A 24,850-nucleotide genomic window follows, 5' to 3' on the forward strand; every position below is an offset into this window, starting at 1 on the left:
TGATAGCAAATAATTACACTGTGTAGTACTTTTATTTTTTTCCTAAACAATGTTGTAATTTTGAGTTTATTTTATCTTTTAGTAACTTATCAAACAGGTAGAGTGTTTTTTTTTTTTGTTTGTTTGTTTGTTTTTTTTTGCCTTTGACAAAAAAGAAACCAAGCCTCATGGAACACGTGTGTGTATGCATTTGGGGTGTGGGTATGTAAATGACCTAGGTAAGATACCATAGCTGATCTGTGGTCAAGCTGGGACTAAAATGTAAAGATGTACCCCCTCAAATCTGCACTTTGTTAGCAAGATCATCTTACCTTTTCATACCCTATTGTGTTCTTTCTATTGTAATCTATGAATATAATCAGTTTCAAATACCCCCTCTTCACATGTACACACACTTACAGGTGGAAAGTTCTTATTAGTGATCTTTAGATTACCATTATAATTAATGTAAGTACTGTTGTGTTCTATTAATGAAAAGTACGTTCAATATTAAACTGGCATTATCCATAATATGCATGCATGCTTAATTATATATGGTAGGTAAATGTTAGATTTGTCATTATGCTCATGAAATATAAACTTCTCTGAAGTAGAGGAAGCTTTTCAGAGCTGTAATAGCAGTTCTTGTTATCTTGCTAGTTGATTAGAAACTGCAAATTAGAACAAACTGGCCAGAGCATTCTTAGAGTATAGGAGCTGCATCTGCAGAATTTTTTAAAAACAGAATAAACTGAAATAAAACACTGAATTCTTTGCTGAGACACAGTATTTTGAGAGCCTGAAGAATTCAGAGTACCCGGACCACAGACAGACACCAAGAACACTAGCCTGATGGAAACCTTGACATTGCCTTCCTTTGTGAGAGCTCATGCGGGCTCTCCCTGAGGCTGTCACAACAGCAGTACTGGATGTATACCTGTGGGCAAATGCAAATTAAGAATTTCCCCTGTTGAAAAAAGGGGAAGAGACTCACTTACTGGCCTTTTAGAATTACTTTAGAAAATTGGTAATCTTAAATTCTTTTTCCTTCTTTTTGAAACGTATGGAAATCTTTAAAAAAGTTAAATAAGCCTCTCCTCCAAGCTTACAAACCAGGAATGTCTTTCTCAAGGCCCCAGGATCCATCTCTTCAAAATGTAATCATCAAGGAAGATAGTACCCCTATCTCCGAGTTTCTGTGGAAAGGTAGGAGCCTAACTTTAGCTGATGCCTCACTTCAAGTTTCAAAACTACCTCTTGTTACAAACCTATGAGACGTTTATATTTGCTTTTGACAAAGCCAATTAGCTAATGCAGATGGTCACTCTAACCACCAAGTGAATGTAAGATAACTGTGTGTGACAGGTGGTATTGTCAAGTCTTACCTGAGGACTAGTGATTACTTATCTCAAGAACAGGTATTTAATGGGTTATACCTACTTGGCTATATAAAGGGGTGAGTTTTCCTGTTTTTGCAATCTTTCAGCCAATTCCCTGTGATTTGTATCACATTCTAGTTTAAGCTTATTCAGAAAGAATTTGTTTTCCTTTCCCTACTTGGTATAGAGTTTTACTGGGTTGGAGAAAATTTCACTTTTAATTACATTTCCCAACAATGTGTACAACTTGAATGAGAAAAAATTTGTAAAGAGATCACTTGTATGTTGATGACAGAGAGTATAATTTTGTGTTGCATGGCTACAGCTAAGTATTAGTTCCTTAAGGGTTGTTTCTATGTCTTCTGTCCATGTTTCTGTATGCCAAAAAGCACTGAAAATATTATGATATGGAACCCTTGGTTAAATTTGTGTGTGTGACCACCACAAAGCCCTAGATAAATATTTAAATTGTTTCATCTACTATGGTCAAGTTGCTACAAGTCTTACAGCATGAAATTTTGCTGTACAGATTTTGATTAATAGCAGAACGTAGAGCATTGAGCAAGTTGCTGTCATTGAAAGTGGATATTGGGAATTTACCAGACTTTATGTCCTCTTCCTCATGCTTATGAAGCCTGGAAAATTGCAGCATTATGTTCAGACCTCACCACTTCAATCTGTCTTGATACAAAATTTGAAGACTCATCTGGGTTCAATAATGTAGTCGTACAATGATTTCTCTAAGGAAGGAGGGAAAACCAACCAACGAACTTTAGTTTTCTTTTTCCCAATATTGCCATTTTATCTTTTCCCATGCATTAACATCATTTCTTCTTCTGTGGATATTTTTCTGAGCAGAGAGGTACCTCTGGTCTTGCCCCTTAGTAGACCCATTGACCCATCTTCCATCACTTAATGCTAAAAGGGGTAGCAGGGAAAGCTGAGACTGCGCACTTTTTTTTGGAGATGGAGTCTCACTCTGTAGCCAGACTGGAGTGCTGTGGCATGATCTCAGCTCACTGCAACCTCTGCCCCCTGGGTTCAAGTGATTCTCATGCCTCAGCCTCCCCAGTAGCTGGGATTATAGGCATGTGCCACCACACCCAGCTAATTTTTGTATTTTTAGTAGAGACGGGGTTTTCACCATGCTGGCCAGGCTGGTCTCGATCTCCTGACCTTATGATCTGCCCGCCTTGGCCTCCCAAAGTGCTGGGATTACAGGCATGAGCCACCGTGTCTGGCCAACTGTGCACCTTTTTGAATTGCTGACTAATTATCTAGTAGACACTAGAAGAGTATATCAAGGGAAAATCTACAACCACATCCAGACCTGAGAGTCAGGGCTAATGTCCCCAAGCCCTGGTATTGAGAATATAGGACTTGCATAACCTGAATTATGGAAGTGAGTCCCCCATAGGATGATGCAGTAGGTATGATGAAGTGGAGTAAAATGGTTGTTGGCAGTGGTTGCTCTGACTGACATAGAGGAAATAGTAAACTAGGGGCTTTGAAAATGTTTTATACTTCTAGTCTCTGGCATTTTGTCCATGCCGTGAAATGTAGCTCTAATTGGATTTCACATAACCAAGGAAAAAATGAAATCAAACATAATAGAACACATGCAGGTCAACACATTGCATTCAGGACAATGGGGCTAATAGGGGACCAAACCCATATGGAGAATTTGCAATGAGATGGCACTGGTGAAATCTGGGCACAATAATACCCTGATTAGTGAGCACAGCTGCTCAGCATCTAGAATAGTCTGCGTCAGTCTCCATTTCAAACTTATTGTTGCCTTCCTTAAAGTCTGGGTGTGTCTCATCATGCAGTTCCTCAGTCTCGTTTAAAAGTAGCAAAAGGGCAAATCTAATATCTATACATTCTCCAATGATCAGCTCAGATTTGAGTTGTTTTTTGTTTTGAAGGGCTTATGCAGCATCTCATCAATTTTCTGATTGTGCTGATTTTTCTTCTCCTTTCTGCCTATGCAGCTCTCTCAATGATATTGCAAACATTGAGGTAAATTCATAACAGGACTTGCTCTACCCATATTTATTTTTGAGAATTATAGAGAAAGCAGAAATACAGGGCATCAACTAGGATTAGCTTAGACAGATGTGGCTTCAAATCCTAGTTACAACCCTTAATATCTGCTTGAACTTGGGCAAGCTACTGAAGCTGCCTGTGCCGGTTTCTCACAAGTGATACATGGTTAATGGAGGTAATGCATTATGTCCTGGTCCTTCGGAGTCACTGCACAATTGTTAGGTGCATTGGATTCTGGAAAAGAAGGTGTAGGATAAAAGTAAAAAAAAAAATTGAGATGGGTTGAACTTTGTATGTTTTAAAACAATGATCCCCCAGAGTGAAAATGCTTCCTGGGAATATATCGGAATATAAGGGAAAGGGGTATGTGTAGTTCTTTAAACGTTTAAAAAATTCCTGTTTAAAAAATGTGAAATGCTAGGAGAAAATTTCTACAGCATCTTATTTTTATTTTATTTTTTTTGAGGAAAAAAAGCTTTATTGAGGTGTAATTGATATATAAAACTTCACATACTGTATACAATTTGATGAGTTTGGACATATATGTATATGTATCTATGAAACATTACAACAATTAATAAACATATCCATCACCTTCAAAAGTTTGCTTGTGCCCTCCCCTCTTTTGTGGTAAGAACATGTAATGTGAGATCTGTCCTTGCAGCAAACATTTTCGTTGTATAATACAGTATAGTTAACTATGGGCACTACATTGTATAACAGATCTGTGGCACTTGTTCTTCTGGCATATCTGAAGCTTTATGCCCATTGAACATTAACTTCCTATTTCACTCTTTCCCAAGCCACAGCATCATTTTAACTATTGGAGTATAACCAGATGATAAATAAAAATGAAAAAATGGGAAAGAAGGTAAAACTAATCATAGAAAACAAAAGATAAATAGGAAATACAAAATCCAACGATAGAAATAAATCAAAATATAGAGAAAATAATTGTAAATGGTCCAAAGTTTCCAGTTAATGCAGAGTTTGCTGTGTTGAATTAAAACAAAAACTGGAACAATTGGTGGCTTATAAGAGACAGACCCCAAATATTAGTATTAAAATGGGAAAAATTTGGAAATGAAAGAATGGAAAAAAGACACACCAAATATTAACCAAAAGAATGTATATGTTCTTAACAATATGTATATACATATATGTTATATTACATATGCATATTCTAAATATAGGTTTAAAAACTTAATTACTATAAACAATTCATGGATCAGGGAATACAGCATATGGACATCCGAAAATACATAAAATTTGACTATAAATGAAAATAACACAAATCAAACAGCTATATCAATACAGTAAGTCTTCAGTGATTGATTATATTGGAAAACAACAAAGACCAGAAATTACAAAGCTAAGTTTGCAACTCAAAGTTAGAAAAAGAAAAATCCAGCTTGGGCGACAGAGTGAGACTCCGTCTCAAAAAAAAAAAAAAAAAAAGAAAAATAGGCCAGGTGCGGTGGCTCACGCCTGTAATCCCAACACTTTGGGAGGCCAAGGTGGGCGGATCATGAAGTCAGGAGTTTGAGACCAGCCCGGCCAACATAGTGAAAACCGATCTCTACTAAAAATACAAAAAATTAGCCATCTGGGAGTGGGCATGGTGGTGGGTGCCTGTAAACCCAGCTATTCGGGAGGTTGGGGCAGGAGAGTCGTGTGAATCCGGGAGGCGGAGGTTGCAGTGAGCCGAGATTGTGCTATTGCCCTCCAGCCTGGGCGATAGAGTGAGACTCTGTCTTAAAAAAAAAAAAAAAAAAGAGAGAAAAAAAGAAAAATAGTGTGGAAGGGAGTAATGAATACAATAGCAGATATTAGTGACCAAGGAAACGGTGCACAACAGAGAAAATCAAGGCCAAAATTGGGTTATTTGAAAAGAATAATAAAATAGATACATTTTAGACAAGATTATGGAGAACAAAAGGGAGAAAGCTCACATAAAAATATTAGAAACAAAAAATTGGACATACTACAGGTGTAGCACTGATTGAAAAATAACACAGTCTGTTAAACAACTATAACAATACATTGGAATGTAAGCAAATGAACAATTTCCTGGAAAGCTATACCTTACTAATACTCAAAAAGAAATAGAAAACTTGGAGATACACACACATACACACACACACATAATAAATTAAAAGAATGGTTAAAAGACTGTCTAAAAAATAAAAAGGGCAAAATAATATTGCCCAGATGGCTTTTTTTTTTTTTTTTTTGAGACGGAGTGTCACCCTGTGGCCCAGGCTGGAGTGCAGTGGCGCGATCTCGGCTCACTGCAAGCTCCATCCCCCAGGTTCACGCCATTCTCCTGCCTCAGCCTCCCGAGTAACTGGGACTACAGGCGCCCCCCACCACGCCCGACTAATTTTTTGCATTTCTATTAGAGACAGGGTTTCACCATGTTAGCCAGGATGGTCTCGATCCTCTGACCTTGTGATCCGCCCTCCTCAGCCTCCCAAAGTGCTGGGATTACAAGCGTGAGCCACCGCGCCTGGCCCCCAGATGGTTTTTTACAGGTGGAGTTGTATAAAACATTTCAAAAACAGCTAATTCCAACTTTATGCAAACTATTCTGGAGAACAGAAAAAAGAAGATCTTCCAGTTCATTTTAACCATCAAGTATAATCTTGGTATTTAAATCAGATAGGAGAAAAAAATTCGAGATCAATCTCACTAATAAGTCAGGATTGAATAGTCTTTTTTAAAAAAGCAAGCTGAACCTAGACATGTTTAAGAAAAGTATGCAGTATAAACCATTTGGGTTTATTTCAAGAATATGTTAGAAAATTTGTTAATGCAATTTATCACATTAATAGATAACAGAGACAAAACATATTAGATGTAGACAAACAAGTCAAACAATAAAAATGACCCCAAACCTCCTAGAAAACTAGCAATAGTAACAGGAAGTTCCTAAACTGAAGACATGTAACAGAAACAGAGAGCAAATATGATGCTTAATGGGAAAATGTTAGATGTATTTCTTCTAAAGACTGGGATAAACCAATGTTGTATCTATCAAAATTTATTTTTTGGTGTGTTAGGCTCCAATCTGTATAATAAGACACAAAAATGCTATAAAAGCTGTAAGTATTGTTGAAAAGAAACAAAATTGTTATGATTTTTCAGATTCTATTGTTGTTCCTTATAAAATGCAAGAGAAGCTGAAGAAGAGGTAATAGGATTAATAAGAGTTCAATACAGTGACTGGATATAAGATGAATATGAAAAAATCTTTAATACTTTTTATATTAGCCACAAACAGCAAACATAATATACAAGTTATTTACAACAACATCTAAATAAAAATGTATTATATTTTATGGAGAAAATTATAAATCTTTACTAAAAACTAAAAGAAGAGACTAATTGTAATAAAAAAGGTATGATTATAATGGAAATTTCAAACCATAAATATCCTCATTTTCTAAAAATCAATCAACAAATTCATATCATTTTCATTCAAGGTCTCAATAGGATCTTGACAAGCTGATTCTAAGGTTTATAGGGAAGAACAAGTGACCAAGAATGGCCAAGTCAATTTCGAAAAAGAAAATCAAAAGGGGGGACCTCACTTATGAGATATCAAGATTCATTATGTTTTTTATATTTAAGAATGTGTTATTAATACAGAGATAAAAATATGGAACACAACTGTACAGTAAGAAGCTTGTACAAAGACACATACATATGGAAACTGGACATATTAAAGACGTAATGGTGCAGATCAAAGGCGAAAGGAGGGATTACTGAAGAAATGGTTTGGGAACAATTAGTCACCCTGATGAAAAAAAGTGAAACTGGAACCATTTCCTATGATGTGTTCTATGATCAATTCTATTTGGATTAAAATAATGAATGCATGCCGGGCTTAAGATCTAAGTCATGGGTTCACAGGTGCAGCAAACCACCATGGCACACGTTTACCTCTATAAAAACCTGCACATCCTGCACATGTACCCCAGAACTTAAAATTTAAAAAAAACTACATAAAAAAACAAAACTGTTTTTAAAAGACAATATTGCATAATATCAGCATGACTTTGGTATACAGAAGTATTTCTTTAGAAAATGAAAACCCATGCTGTAAATGAAAATATTAATAAACTACAGTAAATGTTTAAATCTCTTTGCATCAAAAGTTACCACTAAGAGAGTTAGAAAGTATGTGTCATAGAATGAGAGAAGATTTTTGAAACAAATGAAGATATTAGGTTATGGTGCAGCATACCCAGAGAACTCCTTAAAACAAGAGGATAAATACAAACAATACAGTTTACAGCAAAGAATATGATCAGGCAAATCACCGAAGAGAACACTTAAGAGACCAGCCAGAATGAAAAATGCTTAATATCAATAATAATCAGGAAAGTGCAAATTATAACTACAATGAGGTATCATTTAGTACCAGTGAGACAGACAAAAGGAAATTTAATAGTTTCAAGTGTTGCAAGGAAGTGGAACCATGGGCATTCTCATACAGGGCTGGGAGAAGTGTGATTTGATACAATGACTTGGGAGAGCAATTGACAATAGCTGGAAAAGGCATGCCTACCCTGTGACCTGTGTATTAAAGTGTTCATTGAAGCATGGCTTGTAATGGTGCAAACATTGGAGACAACATAAATGTCCATTAAAAAGAGAAAGGATAAATCAATTCCAGTATATTCATACAACAGAATCCTTTAGAGTAGCTAAAATTAATGAACTAGAGATAAATGTATCTGTATAAACAAATCACAAAAACATAAAGCTAAGTGAAAAAAGCAAATTGCAAAAAGAAAAAAGAAATACTGTGTTAGTTCTGGTCCTCTATAATGCGGGCACCAAGACAAGAGTAGATGTGCAAGAGATTTATTGGGGGGCAGGGGCAAAGAAATGCCTGTGAGGGGAAGAGAAGAGAAGGCGAGGAGATCTCGCAGAATATGATGCAGGGCTAACCTCTGTGGGGAAGCCAGACTGATAGTTCTGGAACCAAATTTATTCATGAAAGGAATCCTGTATGTTGTAGGATGGGCCTTCCTTAGTAACCTTTTGTCCTTAGTTGTCAACCAGGAGCAGCCTGTGGGAAGCATAGCACAAGGCAGGGGTGAAGCCAGAGAATAGCAACTATGGCAGACAGACAATTATGCTCACTAGAGCCAGTGATCCCATGGCCACCACAAAGACCTATGGAACAACGATGATTATACAAAGTTAAAACCCACAATATAGTTCTAAGTATTGTTTGTGGATGCATACCTACACAGGAGAAACAACAGAACATTACTTGGAATAAAGGCGAAATTCACAATAATGGTTGACAATGAGACCTGGGGAAGAGAAGAATGAAACCAGGCAAGGGTGCACAGGAGCTTTATTTTATAAATTTCTATTTTCAAAAATCTAGATTTTTAAATCATAATCAGCATAATTGTGATTATGCTGATATTACTACATTAAAGTAATTTTTATTTTCCTAATATATCCTAATAGTAATTTTATAACACATTTTATAATTAAATAAATAATTTTAATAATTAAATAATTTTTTAAAAAAGCAATGTAATGGGCTACAAAAATGGTTCGGGAATCTCGTAATGGAAAAGTAGATGTCCAAGATATATGTATAAAATTTTTTTATAATGACAATAATCTGTATGTATATAATTTTTTTGGAATGACAACAATAATCTATATGACAACTGGAAATGCCCCAAAGCACAGACAGGACTCTTCATGTCTTATGGGGAAGGAAAAACAATGCCATGACTGTTATTTTTCTGTCTGCTTCATTGGATAATTTGGTTGCTGCTGTTAGCACTTTACAGAGATAGCTAAGAGTTTAGTCTCATTAATAATAGAAAAAGAGAATTTAATTTGTAACAATGCTTAGGTATCTAACCTTCAGCCCATTATATCATAGGTGATATAGGGTATTATATATTGCAGTGGGAGTAATAGAGGAAATCCTTTAATATGTGCCAGGGACTGCCGTAAACACTTTACATTTCCTAACTTATTTATTCCTCGCAGCTACCTTATGAAGTAAATCATATTCTATTTCTACATTCTCATTTTATGTTTTCGGCTGTTAGATGGAGTGTTCTGTAACTGCCAATTCAGCCAAGTTGTTTGGTAGTGTTATTATATGTCTTTGAAAATAAAGACACAAGACACAAAGAGTTTAAGAAAGTTGCCCAAGTTTGTACAGCTAGCAGACCCCTTACAGTGGTTTCAAGGTCTTGTATGATCCTGTCCCCTGCCTACCTCAACTTAATATAATGTCACCTACCTCCTGTATAAACACTCCAGTGACACAAGCCTTTTTCAGTTCCAGAAACATATCAAGCTTTTTTTTTTTTTTTTTCTTAGACAGAGTCATGCTCTGTCGCCCAGGCTGGAGTACAGTGGTGCCATCTCGGCTCACTGCAAGCTCCGCCTCCTGGGTTTGCGCCATTCTCCTGCCTCAGGCTCCCGAGTAGCTGGGACTACAGGCACCCGCCACCATGCCCGGCTAATTTTTTGTATTTTCAGTAGAGATGGTGTTTCACCGTGTTAGCCAGGATGGTCTCGATTTCCTGACCTCATGGTCCACCCACCTCGGCCTCCCAAAGTGTTGGGATTACAGGCATGAGCCATCGCACCTGGCCAAGCTCTTTTTTTTAAATTATTATACTTTAAGTTCTGGGGGTACATGTGCAGAACGTGCAGTTTTGTTACACAGATATACACGTGTCATGGTGAGTTGCTGTACCCATCAACCTGTCACCTACATTAGCTATTTCTTCTAATGCTATCCCTCCCCTAGGCCCTCACCCCGCAACAGGCCCCACTGCATGATGTTCCCCTCCCTGTGTTCGTGTGTTCTCATTGTTCAATTCCCACTTATGAGTGAGAACATGCAGTGTTTGGTTTTCTGTTCCTGTGTTAGTTTGCTGAGAATGATGGTTTCCAGCTTCATCCATGCCCCTGCAAAGGACATGAACTCATCCTTTTTATGGCTGCATAGTATTCCATGGTATGGAAAAAAGCTCATCATCACTGGTCATTGGAGAAATGCAAATCAAAACTACAATGAGATACCATCTCATGCCAGTTAGAATGGCGATCATTAAAAAGTCAACAAACAACAGATGCTGGAGAAGATGTGGAGAAATGGAAACACTTTTACACTGTCGGTGGGAGTGTAAATTAGTTCAACCATTGTGGAAGACAGTGTGGCGATTCCTCAAGGATCTAGAACCAAAAATACCATGTGACCCAGCGATCCCATTACTAGGCATTCTACTCTAAAGACACATGCACATGTATGTTTATTGCAGCACTCTTCACAATAGCAAAGACTTCACAATAGCAAAGACCAACCAAAATGCCCATCAATGATAGACTGGATAATGAAAATGTGGTACATATATCAAGATCTTTCTTATCTCATGGTATTCACACACGATTCCCTGACCTGGAATGGTATTTTTTCACTAATCACTTTGACAAAGTGTATGTTCAATAGCTTCTTCTTATTGAGTTGTAAGAATTTTTCGTATTTTATGTACCAGTCCTTTTCATTTTTGGAACAACATATTTTGAAGAGCAAAGTTTTTAATATCTGTAAACATATGTCTGCTGTAGGAGTTATATCTAGAATTCATCAAAGAAGGTATACAGGTGGCAAACAAGAACATGAAAAGATGGTCAGCATCATTTGTCATTATAGAAATGCAATCAAAAAGCATATGTAGATGCTAACATACTCCCTCTAGTATAGAATCCCTTTTGATATATCCTTTGCTTTGTGGGTTATTTAGAAATCTGCTCTCTTGTTTATAAAAATTGGAGTTTTCTAAATGTATTTTTGTTTCAGATTTTTAATTTAATTGTACTATATAGTTCAAGAACATACTTTGTATGATTTGAATTATTTCAGATTGACTTATTTTAGAATTCAGAATACAGTTGATCATGGTAAATGTTATATGTGCATCAAAAATTATGTGTTTTTAGTTGTTAGAGTGTTCTGTAAATGCCAGTTAGGTCAAGTTGTTTGATAGTATTTTTCAAATCTTTTACATCTTTAATGATTTGCTGCCTACATATTCTATCAATAATTGAGAAGAGTATTGAAATCTCCCACTCTAATTATGGATTTGACTGTTTCTCCTTAGAGTTCTATCTGTTTTTGCATCATGAACATTGAAGCTCTGTTATTAGAGGCATAAACCTTTAGGATTGCTATGTCTTCTCAATGAATTGGCCTCTTTATCATTATGAATTGAAACTCTTTATATTTGATTATATTCTTTTTATTAGTGTTAGCATGGTTTATCTTTTTCCACCATTTTTCTTCTAACATGTTTGTGCCTTGCAGAAAGCATATAGTTTGCTCTTTCTTAAAAAAATCTAATCTGACAATCTCTATTCTTTAATTAAGATGTTTAGACCACTTACATTTAATGTGATTATTGATATGGTTGAGCTTAAGTCACTGTATTACTTATTTGCTTTTATTTCCCCCATCTGTTCTTTGTTCTTTTTTTCCATTATTTTTCTGCTTTCTTTTGAATTAATTAAATTTTGTATTACCCATTTTATCCTTTGTTAGTTTATTTAGGTGTTGCTTTTGAGTTTATGATATATATCTTTAATTTACCACAATGTACTTTCAAGTAATATAGCAATTTGTATATACCATAAGAACCTTATAAACTGTACTTTCATTTCTTCCTCCCAGTCTTTGTGTGACATTTGTCATGCATTTTATATCTACATATGTTATAAACCCTTTTTACATTATCTTCCTTTAATTTGGTAATTTATAGAACTTTTATATATATAAAAAATTTTGTTAATATTTAACCACATTTTTACCAGTTTCAGTGCTCTTCATGCCTTCATTTGACATAGGTTTTTGGTGACATTTTCTTTCTGCTTCGGGATTTTAAAAATCATATTTTTATAGTATAGGTCTCCTGGTGATGGACTTTTTAGCTTTCATATCTATAAATTATTTTTATTTTTCTATCATTTGTGAAACATATTTTTTGGGGGAATAGTGTACAGGTTTTTTAAAAAATTATAGTAATGTAAAGGTGTTGTTTTGCTCTCTAATTATGGGCTATATTTTCCTGCTCGTTTGTATGCCTGTTAATTTTTTGATTGGATGATGGGCATAGTGAATTTTACCTTGTTAAGTGCTGGATACTTTTGTATTCATACAAATATTCTTGAGTTTTGTTCTGAGGTGTAGTTAATTGACCATAAAATAGTTTGATCCCTTGAAGACTTTCTGTTAAGTTTTGTGAGGCAGGACGAGAGCAGAGCAGCCTTTGTTCTAGAACTAATTTTTTCATTACTGAGCTAATACCCTTTTGAATACTCTACTCCATGCCTGGTTGGTTACAATTGTTTTTTTTTTTACTTTATGGCTTATGAGAACTGAAAGTATTTCTGGATCTGTGTGTCCTGTAGAGTTGGCAGCCTCTGCCTCTTTTAGGTGTTTCTTTTTTTGAGGCAGAATTTTTATTGAAATATTTCTCCTATTATATACATATTTTTAACTTTTATTTTAAGTTCAGGGGTACAAGTACAGGTTTGTTACATAGGTAAACTTGGGTCATGGGAGTTTGTTATACAAATTATTTTATCACCCAGGTATTAATCCTACTATCCATTAGTTATTTTTCCTGATCCTCTCCCTCCTCCTTCTCTCCTCCCTCCTAAAAGCCCCAGAGTGTCTGTTCCCATCTTTGTGTTCATGTGTTCTCATCATTTATCTCCGATTTATGAGAATATGTGGTATTTGATTTTCTGTTCCTGTGTTAGTTTGCTAAGGATAATGGCCTCCAGCTCCATCCATGTCCCTGCAAAGGACATGATCTAGTTCCTTTTTATGGCTGCATAGCATTCCGTGGTATATGTGTACTACATTTTCTTTATTCAGTCTATCATTGATGAGCATTTAGGTTGATTCCATGTCTTTGCTATTGTGAATAGTGCTGCAATGAACACATGTGTGCATGTGTCTTTAAAATAGAATGATTTATATTCCTTTGGGCATGAATCCAGTAATGGAATTGCTGGGTTGAACTGTATTTCTGTCCTTAGGACTTTGATGAATGATCACATTGTCTTTCACCAACAGTGTGTAAGTGGTCCTTTTTCCCTACAACCTCACCAGCATCTGTTATTTTTTGACCTTTTAGTAATAGCCATTTTGACTAGTATGAGATGGTAACTCACTGTGGCTTTGATTCGCATTTCTCTAATAATCACTGATATTGAGGGTTTTTTCATATGATTGTTGGACACATGTATGTGTTCTTTTGAAAAGCATTTGTTCACGTCCTTTGCCCACTTTTTAATGGGGTTGTTTGCTTTTCTCTTCCTGCAAATTTGTTTAAGTTTTTTGTAGATGCTGGATATAGACTTTTGTCAGATGTATAGTTTGAAAAATTTTCTCCCATTCTGTAGATTGTCTGTTTCCTTTGCTGATGGTTTCTTTTGCTGTGAAGAAGCTCTTTAGTTTAATTAGATCTCATTTGTCAATTTTTGCTTTTGTTACAGTTGCTTTTGGTCTCTTTTTTATGAAATCTCTCTGTGCCTATGTCCTAGATGGTATTGCCTCGGTAGGTTATCTTTCAGGGTTTTTATAGGTTTTGTGTTTTACATTTAAATCTTTAATCTGTCTTTTGTTAATGTTTGTATGTGGTATAAGGATGGGGTCCAGTTTCAGTCTTCTGCATAGGCTAGCCAGTTATCCCAGCACCATTTATTGAGTAGAGAATCATCTCCCATTACTTGTTTTTGTCAGGTTTGTCGAAGATCAGATAGTTGTAGGTGTGTGGTCTTATTTCTGGGTTCTCTATCCTGTTCCACTGGTCCATGTGTCTGTTTTTTTTACCAGTACCATGCTGTTTTGGTTACTGTAGCCAGTACAGTTTTGAGTCAGGTAGCGTGATGCCTCCAGGTTTTTTCTTTTTCCCTAAAATTGTCATGGCCATTCAGGCTCTTTTTTTGGTTCCATGTGAATTTTAATATAGGTTTTTCTAATTCTGTGAAGATGTCATTGGTAGTTTGATAGGAATAACATTGACTCTATAAATTGCTTTGGGCCGTATGGCCATTTTAACAATATTGATTTTTCCTATTCACGAGCATGGAATGTTTTTTCCCTTTGTATCATCTCTGATTTCTTTGAGCAGTGTTTTGTAGTTCTCCTTGTAGAGGTCTTTCACCTCCATAGTTAGCTGTATTCTCATGTATTTTATTCTTTTTTTGACAACTGTGAATGGGAGTATATTCCTGATTTGGCTTTCAGCTCTCAGTTGTTGGTGTATAGGAATGCTACTGACTTTTGCACAATGATTTTTGTATCCTGAGACTTTGCTAAATTGTTTATCAGCTTAAGAAGGTTTTGGACTGTGATGATGGATTTTCTAGATATAGGATTATGTCATCAGCAAACAGGGATAGTTTGACTTCCTCTCTTGCTATTTGGATACCCTTTCTTTCTTTCTTTTGCCTGTTGCCCTGGTCAGGACTTCCAGTACTATGCTGAATAGAACTGGTGAGAGAGGAGATTCTTGCTTTGTGCTGGATTTCAAGGGGAATGATTCCAACTTTTGTCCATTCAGTACGATGTTGCCTGTGGGGGTTGTCATATATGGCTCTTATTATTTTAAGGTATGTTCCTTCAATACCTAGTTTATTGGGAATTTTTAACATGAATGGATGTTGAATTTTATCAAAAGCTTTTTCTACATGTATTGAGATAATCATGTCTTTAGTTCTGTTTGGGTGTTTCTTTAGCTGGCCCTGAGTAACTTCCTCAAATGTATGTGCTGGTTAGTACTCAGATGAAGACTTGAGGGGAGCCTTCTGCAAGTCTCTGAAGCCCTCTCCATATGCAGTTCTCTCTTCCCTTGTGCTCGGCTCCATGAACTCCAGCTTTTTTGGCCACTTCAATCTCCCAACTCTCTATCCTCATCTCAGTAGGATCACTGGGCCCTTACCTGGTTTTCCCCTTCCTGTATTGCGGCCTGAAAACTCTCTCAAGGCAATAAGCTGGCAATAAACTTATTTATTTCCCCCTCTCAGGGATCGCTTTCCTGTGCTGCCTCAGGTTTAATGTCTAAAAAAATATTTTGCTATTTTCCTTCAGAGTCCTCACATAATTTGAAAGTTTATAGTCATTATGGGCTTCTCTGTTCTCTGTCTGTCTCTTCTACTAAACAGTAAGCCCAGAGTAGAAGTCATCTGTTGGATTCACTTTTATAACCTTAGTACCTAATACAGTGCTTGGCACTTGGTATAATTCTAAGTATTTTTTGAATACCTAATTGCTTGTCATGCAGGGACAACATATCTTTTGTTATTATGTCAGTGTATTCTGTGTCAGTGTATTCTTCTTTGTGTTTATTTTGAAATTATTTTGTTGGAATATTGCTGGAATAAAAGTAATATTAGAATACAGGTCAGTTAACTCAAAGTATTTTTATATACTTAGTTAACAATTTACTGAAGTAGAGATATGAAGTTTTCCAATATGATGCATTGCAACTTGTTTGCATTTCTACCTATCATCACAGTTGTGTGTGTGTGCGTGTGTGTGTGTGTGTGTGCAGAGCATGACTCATTTAGACTTACTTGATATAATCAAACCTAGTCCCCTGCTCTTTGTCACAGATATAACCACAATTATGAATAGTGTAGATATCCAGATTTTATCTATGATTTTACATGTAAAATTTCATTTTATACTTTTCAAAACTGTATTGCTACAATACATATTTATGCCTCATAACTTGTATAATTGTTATTTTATTAATATGAAATATTTCTCGGTGCATCTTTTAACACTTTTTTTGCCTTAATTGACTCCTATTTGTGTTGCTAAAGAAGTATTTTGGGGGTAGTTAATTACCTGTTTTTATATTTTTTTATGTTTGCAATCCCTTCATTTCAAAATTCCTGCACCTTTAGTTTTGTTAATCCACTTAATAGGTGATTTTAATCCTTTTAATTTCATCATGATTCCTGATATGTTTGGATTTGTTCTTGTCATCTAATTTTTTATTTTTCAATTTTCTCCACTTTATTAATAAACTGTTGCTGTATATCTAATTACTTCCAAACTTAGTGGTTTAGAACAACAATATTCTCTTGATTATCTCTCATATTTTCTATATTTCAGGAGTTCAGATTGGGCAGAGAAAAGCTTTTCTTTGTTCTATGATGTTTTAGTTCTCAGCTGGAAGATCCAAAGGCCGAAAGCTGGAATCAGTTGTGCACATGTACCCTTGAACATAAAGTATAATAAAAATAAAAATTAAAAAAAAGAAAACTCATTCACTCATAAGTCAGGTAGCCGATGCTAATGTTGACTAAGGATCTAGCTGGGGCTGTTTGTCTCAATCATGGTCTCCGCATGGTCCCTCTGTGTGGCTTGGGATTCCTTACAATACGGTGACTGGGTTCAAAGGACCAGCACACTGAGAGGAGAGCCAAGTAGAAACTATTTTTGTTTTATAACCTGGACTCAGAAGTCATGTACACGATATCAACCAAATGCTATTAGTTGAGGCATTTGTATAGTTCTGTGCAGGTTCAGAGTCAGGGAACATAGACCTCATCCCTCAATTTAAATGTGTCAACAACACAGTTTAAGAAGAATATATAGGAAGTTTATATAAAAGTGTGATTACCTTTGGAAAATGCAATCTACCACATCTGGTTTATAATTTTACTAAAAAAAAAAAAACTTGTTAAATTGATACAATTTGCTTTGTTCGATTTTCCTGTATTACTGGCTTCAAAGTTATTAATTTTTTTTAGCCTACCAATGATTGCTTTTAAATTTTAATTTACATTCATGTATATTTTATCTACCTGTAAACTTATATTTTGCTAACGAAGTTTACAGTTTATTTATATACAGTTCTAGCAAATAAGGCAAAAAGTAGCCTACTTTTACTTCTTTCCACTATTCTGCACTCAGCCAAAATTTATATTGCAGGTAGCTGAAATTTTAGCTTATGTTTGTTATTAAAATCAGTTTTTTTTAAAGTAACCAGCATTTTCCTTATTTTCTAATTTCCTTTTGCTTCCTGAGAGGCAGTAGAGTGGAATACTTAATCTCACTGAGGGATCAGAAAGCCTAAGTTGGCTAGAATTTTTGCTCTACTATTTAACAGTTGTGTGACTTTGAACAAATTACTTGCCCGAGCTTCAAGCACTTTGTCTTTAAAATAGGAGAAGTTCTAAAATATTACCTTCCTCATAAATAGAAAAAAAAAATAAATGAGATGGTATACACAAATCACTTAGCACAATGCCTGATACTTGGTGAACTTTCAGTATTGTTTAAAATACTGTCAGTGGTTTCTAAATATTTAAATATAAAAACTTGTATTTTATTTTATTATGAATATCTTCTTCTAGAGAACCGTCTGATTCTTCCAGTTATTCTTTAATTACTCTTGTCTTTCTCTCTGGGTATTACATGAAAAATACATTAGGTACATGGTTTGGGTTTGTTGTGTAAGCACTAACATTTCTAAATATCAATTCATATTTTGAGTACTCCTATGCCAGTTAAATGAGGATATGCTCCATGCAAGTAGAAAGGAATTTTTTTTAACAAAAAAATCATGAGATTGAATCTGACATTGATAATCTGAACCCATAGCCATCATATATCCTTGCTATAAGACTAAGCTATCTTGACTGACCAATGTGTTCTTGTTTTAACCTAAATAGAGCATTATATGTAGGAATCAGGGAATAGGCTATGAATTGGTGATGCTTGATTCCTATCACTTGGCTATGTCTCAGGGAAAGTAATTAGTACCAAGATGGCTTATCTGTAGAAGGTCTCTGTCTTGGTTGGCTGATCCCATGGAGATATTCAAACTACGTGGGACTTGATTGCTTAGACCCACAGATTACCCATGGGGTATACATGTAGTCTCAGTGGAGCATGTGGCTTGGGAAAGAGAGACAAAAGTACATGTGCCTCTCTAGTCTACAACCTTGTGTCTCTAGAGGAAGAAATTATGACTACCCAACACATGCTAGGATTTTAAAAAATATCTGGGAACCATTATGGATATATATAGTCATGTATCACATAGTGACATTGCTGTCAATAACAGACCACATTGATGATAAAGTGGTCCCATAAAATTAGAATGGAGCTGAAAACTCTTATTGCCTAGTGAAAAGCTGTAGGGGTGGAAGATAATGACATTGATGATCCTGACCATGTGTAGATCTAGGCTAATTATGTGTATTTATGTTTAGTTTTTAACAAAAATTCTAAAAAGTAAAAATAAATAATTTTAAAACTAGAAAAAAGTTGATAGAATAAGAATGTAAAGAACAAAAATATTTTGGTACGACCGCACAATATGTTCTTGTTTAAAGCTAAATGTTATTATAAAACAGTCAAAAAGTTTCAAAAAATTAAAAAGTTTACACAGTAAAAATGTTACCCATAAGCTAAGGTTAATTTATTATTGAAGAAAAATATTTTTAATAAGTTCAGTGTATCCTAAATGAACAGTGTTTATAAAGTATCTAATAGTGTACACTAATGCCCTAGGCCTTCACATTCACTCACTATTCACTCACTGACTCACCCAGAGCAACTTCCGTCCTGCAAGCTTCATTCATTGTAAGTGCCCTGTAAAGATGCACATTTTTAAATCTTTTATACTGTATTTTCTTTTAAAAATACGTATTTTTTTCCTTTTCAGATACAGGGTCTTTGTTTGTTGCCCAGGCTGTTCTCTAACTCCTGGACTCAAACAAGCCTTCTGCCTCAGACTCCCCAATAGCAGGGACTACGGGCACACACCACCATGCCAGACATTTAATATATTTTTACTGTACCTTTTTAATGTTTAGATATGTTTATATACAGAAATATTTACCACTGTTTTGTAATTGCCTGCAATATTCAATACAGTAACATGCTATACAGGTTTGTAATCTAGGAGCAATAGGCTATACCATCTAGGTTTGTGTAAGTACATTCTGTGATGTTCACACAGCAACAAAATTGCCTAATGGCCGTTTATCAGAATGTATCCCCATCATTAAGCAATGCATGGCTATTTTATAAATTGTCATTCATGGTTGTATTTGTTCTCTGACAATGTGATAAAAATCATAATATTTTAATCAAAATAGAAAATAAAAGCGATAAATCCTACAAGGGATCTGGCATAGCTCAAATAACGATGACATTTATCTCAACAAAATCCCTGTTGGGGTTTTTGATCTCCCTCTGGAATGAATTTGTGTACTTATGTTGACATTTGCACAGGTTAGCATAGCATGGTACATCAGTTATGAATTTCATTCAACTGTAAGCAGTGGACTTGAAAAATAATGATTTGAAATACTAGGAATTTTATTTTTCTAGCATAAAATAGGTTTGGTACTCATTGGTGTTATGGCAGTTCCTCTCTGTCCTCAGAGTACTGTCTCTTATCTGTCCCTTCAGTCTCAAGATAGATGATTTGTGCTGGTTTTATATCTGAATTTCACATAAGAAAAAGGTTTCGAGCACTGGAAATAGACATTCACTAAGGCAGCTGGACATGTTTTGAAGAGTTTAAAAGTCTCCCCAACAACCTCTGCTTGTATCTTATTGGCCAGAATTCTGTCACATGGCCATTGCTATCTGCAAGACAGTCTGGGAAATGTAGTTTCTTCTTCTTTCCCCCCACCCTCCTTTTAAATCTATCTAGACTCCTGACAAAATTTGGGTTCAGTTAGTCAGGAAGACAAGAGAATGGATTTGGGTAGGTAACTGGCAATCTCCACCATATTTAGTCAATTAAAAAAGCAAAATGAAACAAAACAGAACTTTAATCATTCTACAAAACAGTTTAGTGATGGTTAGTTTTGATTTGTTTGTTAGTGATTATGATTATCTGATATAAATCATATACAAATATAAATAATATTAAAATAGAACTTTTTTCTCTCCCTGAATTCTTTTTAACTATCAATTAGTGTCCAAGAACCTCAGCTCTTTTCTTTCTATTCTACTCTCATAATCTTTCCTCTCACTGGCAGCTCTACTGGCAACTCAATCCCTCACCTAGTTGGGAACCCTTGGATAAAGTTGGGTAACAATTGCCAGAGGTTCAAGTTTAGAAGAATCAGAAATGTTGTAAGGTACAGTGATGATTCAGTTATAGATAATAGCACATGTGCCTGATGGTGATGGGTAAAATCTAAGGATTTCGGGGGTACATCAGTACGCTGCCTTGGTAGTGGCAATCATAGTACAGATATACCAATGCAAAGCGGCATGATGATTCATTATATCTCTGGCAATACATTTTTGGACTATTATGTAGGTGACCTTTGTACCTGAGTAGCAAATTTTCAGACATGTTCTCATTTTGTAAAATAACTTATGGGCCAAGTCAAATTGTCCTCTCTAGGTAGTGGCACCAGTCTGAATGGTCATGGCAGGGACAGAAGTTTGCATTCGGGGAAATGAGAACTTCATTAGGAACTCTACTTTCATGTGGATTTGTAAGGGTTTATATGCACCCTGAGAAGACTGCCTGGATCATCCGGATGAAAGAATCATTGGTTCCTTGAGGCATATGGGAAAAGAGGAAGACACAACACACACACACACACACACACACACACACACACACACACACACACAAAATAAGTCTTTTAGGAGAAAACCCATTGCTTGTGATACATCTACTCTGAAGAAGTTTCTGGTACAAAGAACAAGAATAGTATAGTGGTTAAACATGTGACCCCTTGATTAAGGCTGTCTGAGTATGAACCCTGACTCCAAAACCAACTTGCCATGTCTTTGGGGGAAAATTATTTAACGTTTCTGTACCCCACCTTTCTCATCATTAGAATGGAAATAATATTAACTACCTCAGAGGCCTCTTGTGGGGTAACAAAGGTAAACCACTTATAATAGAGTTATGCATGTCCTAGGTACTCAATAAATATTAGCAATGATTCTTAACACTTGAAAGTCTGAGTGGTGATGTGGAGAGTGAGTGCAGAGTGGTTGAGGCATGTCCTCATACTTGTGATTATTTTTTGCTTGTTTATTTCTCAGTATGTCCTTAAAGAGAGCTGGTGGGTATACAAGTTGTTAGAGGAGATGGTCTAATGCAATTGAAAGACATAGCTTAAGGCTTTCAGAGATCTGGATATGGGCTTTAGGAAGTCACCTTATCTTTTACAGCCTGAGTTTCCGTTTTTTCCTGACACAAATATTAATCCTCATTCTTCCTACCCCACGAGATTTTCATAAGATGGAATGCTTTATAAATTATAAAGTGCTATAGCTGTCTCACATTCTTTTTGGGTGCAACTGTGTATAAATTATAAATAAAAAGCAACTATGAAAATATAAGGAATTATTACTGTTGCATATTCTGGATGTGCCATTCTGATATATGTATCCACTTAACAATGGGTTGTGTGTGTGTGTGTGCGCGCGCTGGTGAAAGGAGGCACCTAGCTCCAAATGTATGTTTGCGAGAATGAAATGTGCATACATTGAAAAATGTAATGCCTTATGACAAGTTGATTGTCTCCTGGAAGAAAAAGGAAAACTTTTAAGTTGTCCTGAATACCAAATTATCTGACAGTCAGATTCTACTAGAACATACAAGCACAGCTAGCTGAAAGCACAAAACCATTTATCAGTCAGTCTTGAGAGACAGTGACCAATATGAGTGTGTAGATTGCTTGGAAAAGCAGTTCTATGAACACTGAATGGTCTTGGGAAAATCTTTTTAGGTTTATGGGAATTATCATTTAAACTGAAATGCCCTTTCCAGGTAAACTGGAGGTAACCTTGTCATGGTGCTATAGCCTTGACTGTTTTGGGACAATATTTGAGTTGTCTTTCCTTGTGTTTTGGGTTTAAGAGGTAAAGAGCCATTGACCTGTCTTATTTGGTTTGGTTTGATGACAGATGGGATTGTTTCATTATTTTCTTAGTGAAGACCAAATTGTCAGACTCTGCAAAGCCTGCCTTGTTTGGTCTTTGCTTCCTTTTCCAGGCTTATCTCTTCTTGCTCTATGCTAGCAATTTGCACCCCAGCCATTCTGAACAATTTGCAGTTCCCTGAACAATCATATTCTCTTCCCTCTTGGAACATGCTGTTTCAGTGCTTGAAATATTCATGCCTTAAAGTCTATCTCTTCACTCCCCTCCAGCAAGTCTCCTCTACCTCCCTAAGATAGGATCACCAGTCCGTCTATGTAGACTCCCAAGGTGGCCATTATGAGGTAGGTGCCACAATTTGGGTCATTTGTTTACCTTTTTGTCTCTTTTAGTAAGTTAGGAGCAACTTGAAGGCAGGGAATTGGGTAAACTGAATTTCAGTTTTAAGTGTGCTGTGGTCTATGTGACCGTTTTCAAGACTGCCTCTTTCACGTGTGTTTTTTTCATTTAAGGTAACCTTGCAGAATATAATAAAGATAAGAAAGAGATAAAAAGTTGAAAGTAAATTGAAAGCAAAATGAACATAAATGTAAAAGTATTTTTTAAACAAAAGTGCTATGGAAATAAGGCATTCACAATCTTTAATATATTTTTGATACAAAAATTGTACATTTGTATTCCACCCCAGGAAATACAAGAGGTTTGGAGGCCAGGAGTTCTGTTGAAATAGAAGATATTTTAGATTCCTTAGAGATCAGAAATGAAACCAACCACATGCTTCTGGATCTTGGACTTAGTTAGATGAACTCAGCATAGCTGCCATGGTAAATACCCTCATAAATGTGGCAGGCACTGAGTTACTCTGTTCAAAAATTGTGGTGCCTGTTTTGGGAGAATCACTCTAATTAGGAACTCAGAAATAGCTTTGATGCAGTAAGTATTGTGATAATGAAGTCTTGTTTGTGAAAACATTTTGTAGAAGTTTGAGAATGTTCTCAAAATAACATCCCTTTTTCTAGTCTATATCAGTTGAGAATTAAAACAAAAGAGTAAGGCAGATGAGAAACTGCCTTAAATTATCACCTGTATTATTCATAACACTGATAATGGAGAGTGGTTAATAACTACAGTCATGTGCTGCTTAAAAACAGGGAAACACTCTGAGAAATGCATCATTAGGTGGTCGCATCATTGTGTGAACATCATAGAGTATACTTATACAAACCTGCATGGTACAGTCTAGTACACACCTAGGTCATATGGTACAGCCTGTTGCTCCTTAGCTACAAAGCTGTACAGCATGTTACCGCACTGAATACTTAGGCAATTTTAACACAATGGTAAATATTTGCATATTTAAACATACAAAGGGTACAGTATAAATATGGCATAATCTCATGGGGACACTGTTATATGTGTGGTCTGCCATTGACTGAAATATTGTTATGCAGTGTGTGGGTGAGAGACAAGTGAGCTTCCTAATACTGAACTGCGGAATCACTCAGATATCTGACCTAGTCACTGGTAGAGATGGACCCTGTGAAACTAGCAAAAACATTGACATTCTGCTTGGGATGGATGACACTTGATGTCACGGAGAAGAGGAAGATGAAAGTTTATATATGTCCAGATACTTTTCCCCAACTCATTAATCAGATTAAGTGGCTTTACTTCTAGAGAAGACTGATTCAGACATAGGTTGATGCCAGGAGTTTTTTGATGGTCAAATTGTGGAAAAAAACAAACTAAACAGGAGTAGGAAAGAAGCATTACCTATTTAACATGAATCTATCAACCAATTTGTGACGCCTGGAGTAGATGTCCGATTTTTGCCATTTCTAAAGAATCGTTCATTCTGAGTGATTAGTTTACCATGAGCTGCTTTGTGATTCCATCACCTATCTTGGATCTCAAGACTCTGTGAAAGAAAAGGAAAATCTTATGTAATAGGAATAAAGAGGCTTTTGCTGCTGCCCCGGGCTCAGTTTTCCATAATAGAAGACTAAGCTCATAATTGCTAAAGCCATCTGGTGATTGGTAATACTATGCATTGACTTTGTCCCGTACACTTTGCATACCGCACAACAATCCAGAGATCATTGGCATTATTCTCATTATTTTTTCTAAGTAGAAACCAAGGATCAGAGAAGTAAAGCAACTTGCTCAAAATCATAAAGACAGTAAGTGGGATTCAAAGTCAGGCTGGTCTAAGTCTAAAGCTCATTCTGTTTCCTCTTTACTGTAAAAATGAAACAAAATAAAATCAGAAAAAAGAGAACTTGGGTTCTTCTTACATCTGTTCTCTGACCCTGGATGGTTACAAATAGTGTGATTCCATTTAAAGCCAAGTAGACTTACAGTTTTATTCTTGGCTCCCATTTTAATTCCCTGGAAGTATGTTGGTTTCTGCATCCGTCTACTCTTGTATACATTTGTTTATAGGTAGTGTAGATGGCTTATAGAAGTTTAAACATCTATGTACCTCAGTAAT

This window comes from Papio anubis, unplaced genomic scaffold (assembly GCF_008728515.1).
Source record: "Papio anubis isolate 15944 unplaced genomic scaffold, Panubis1.0 scaffold13, whole genome shotgun sequence".
Lineage (NCBI taxonomy): Eukaryota > Metazoa > Chordata > Mammalia > Primates > Cercopithecidae > Papio > Papio anubis.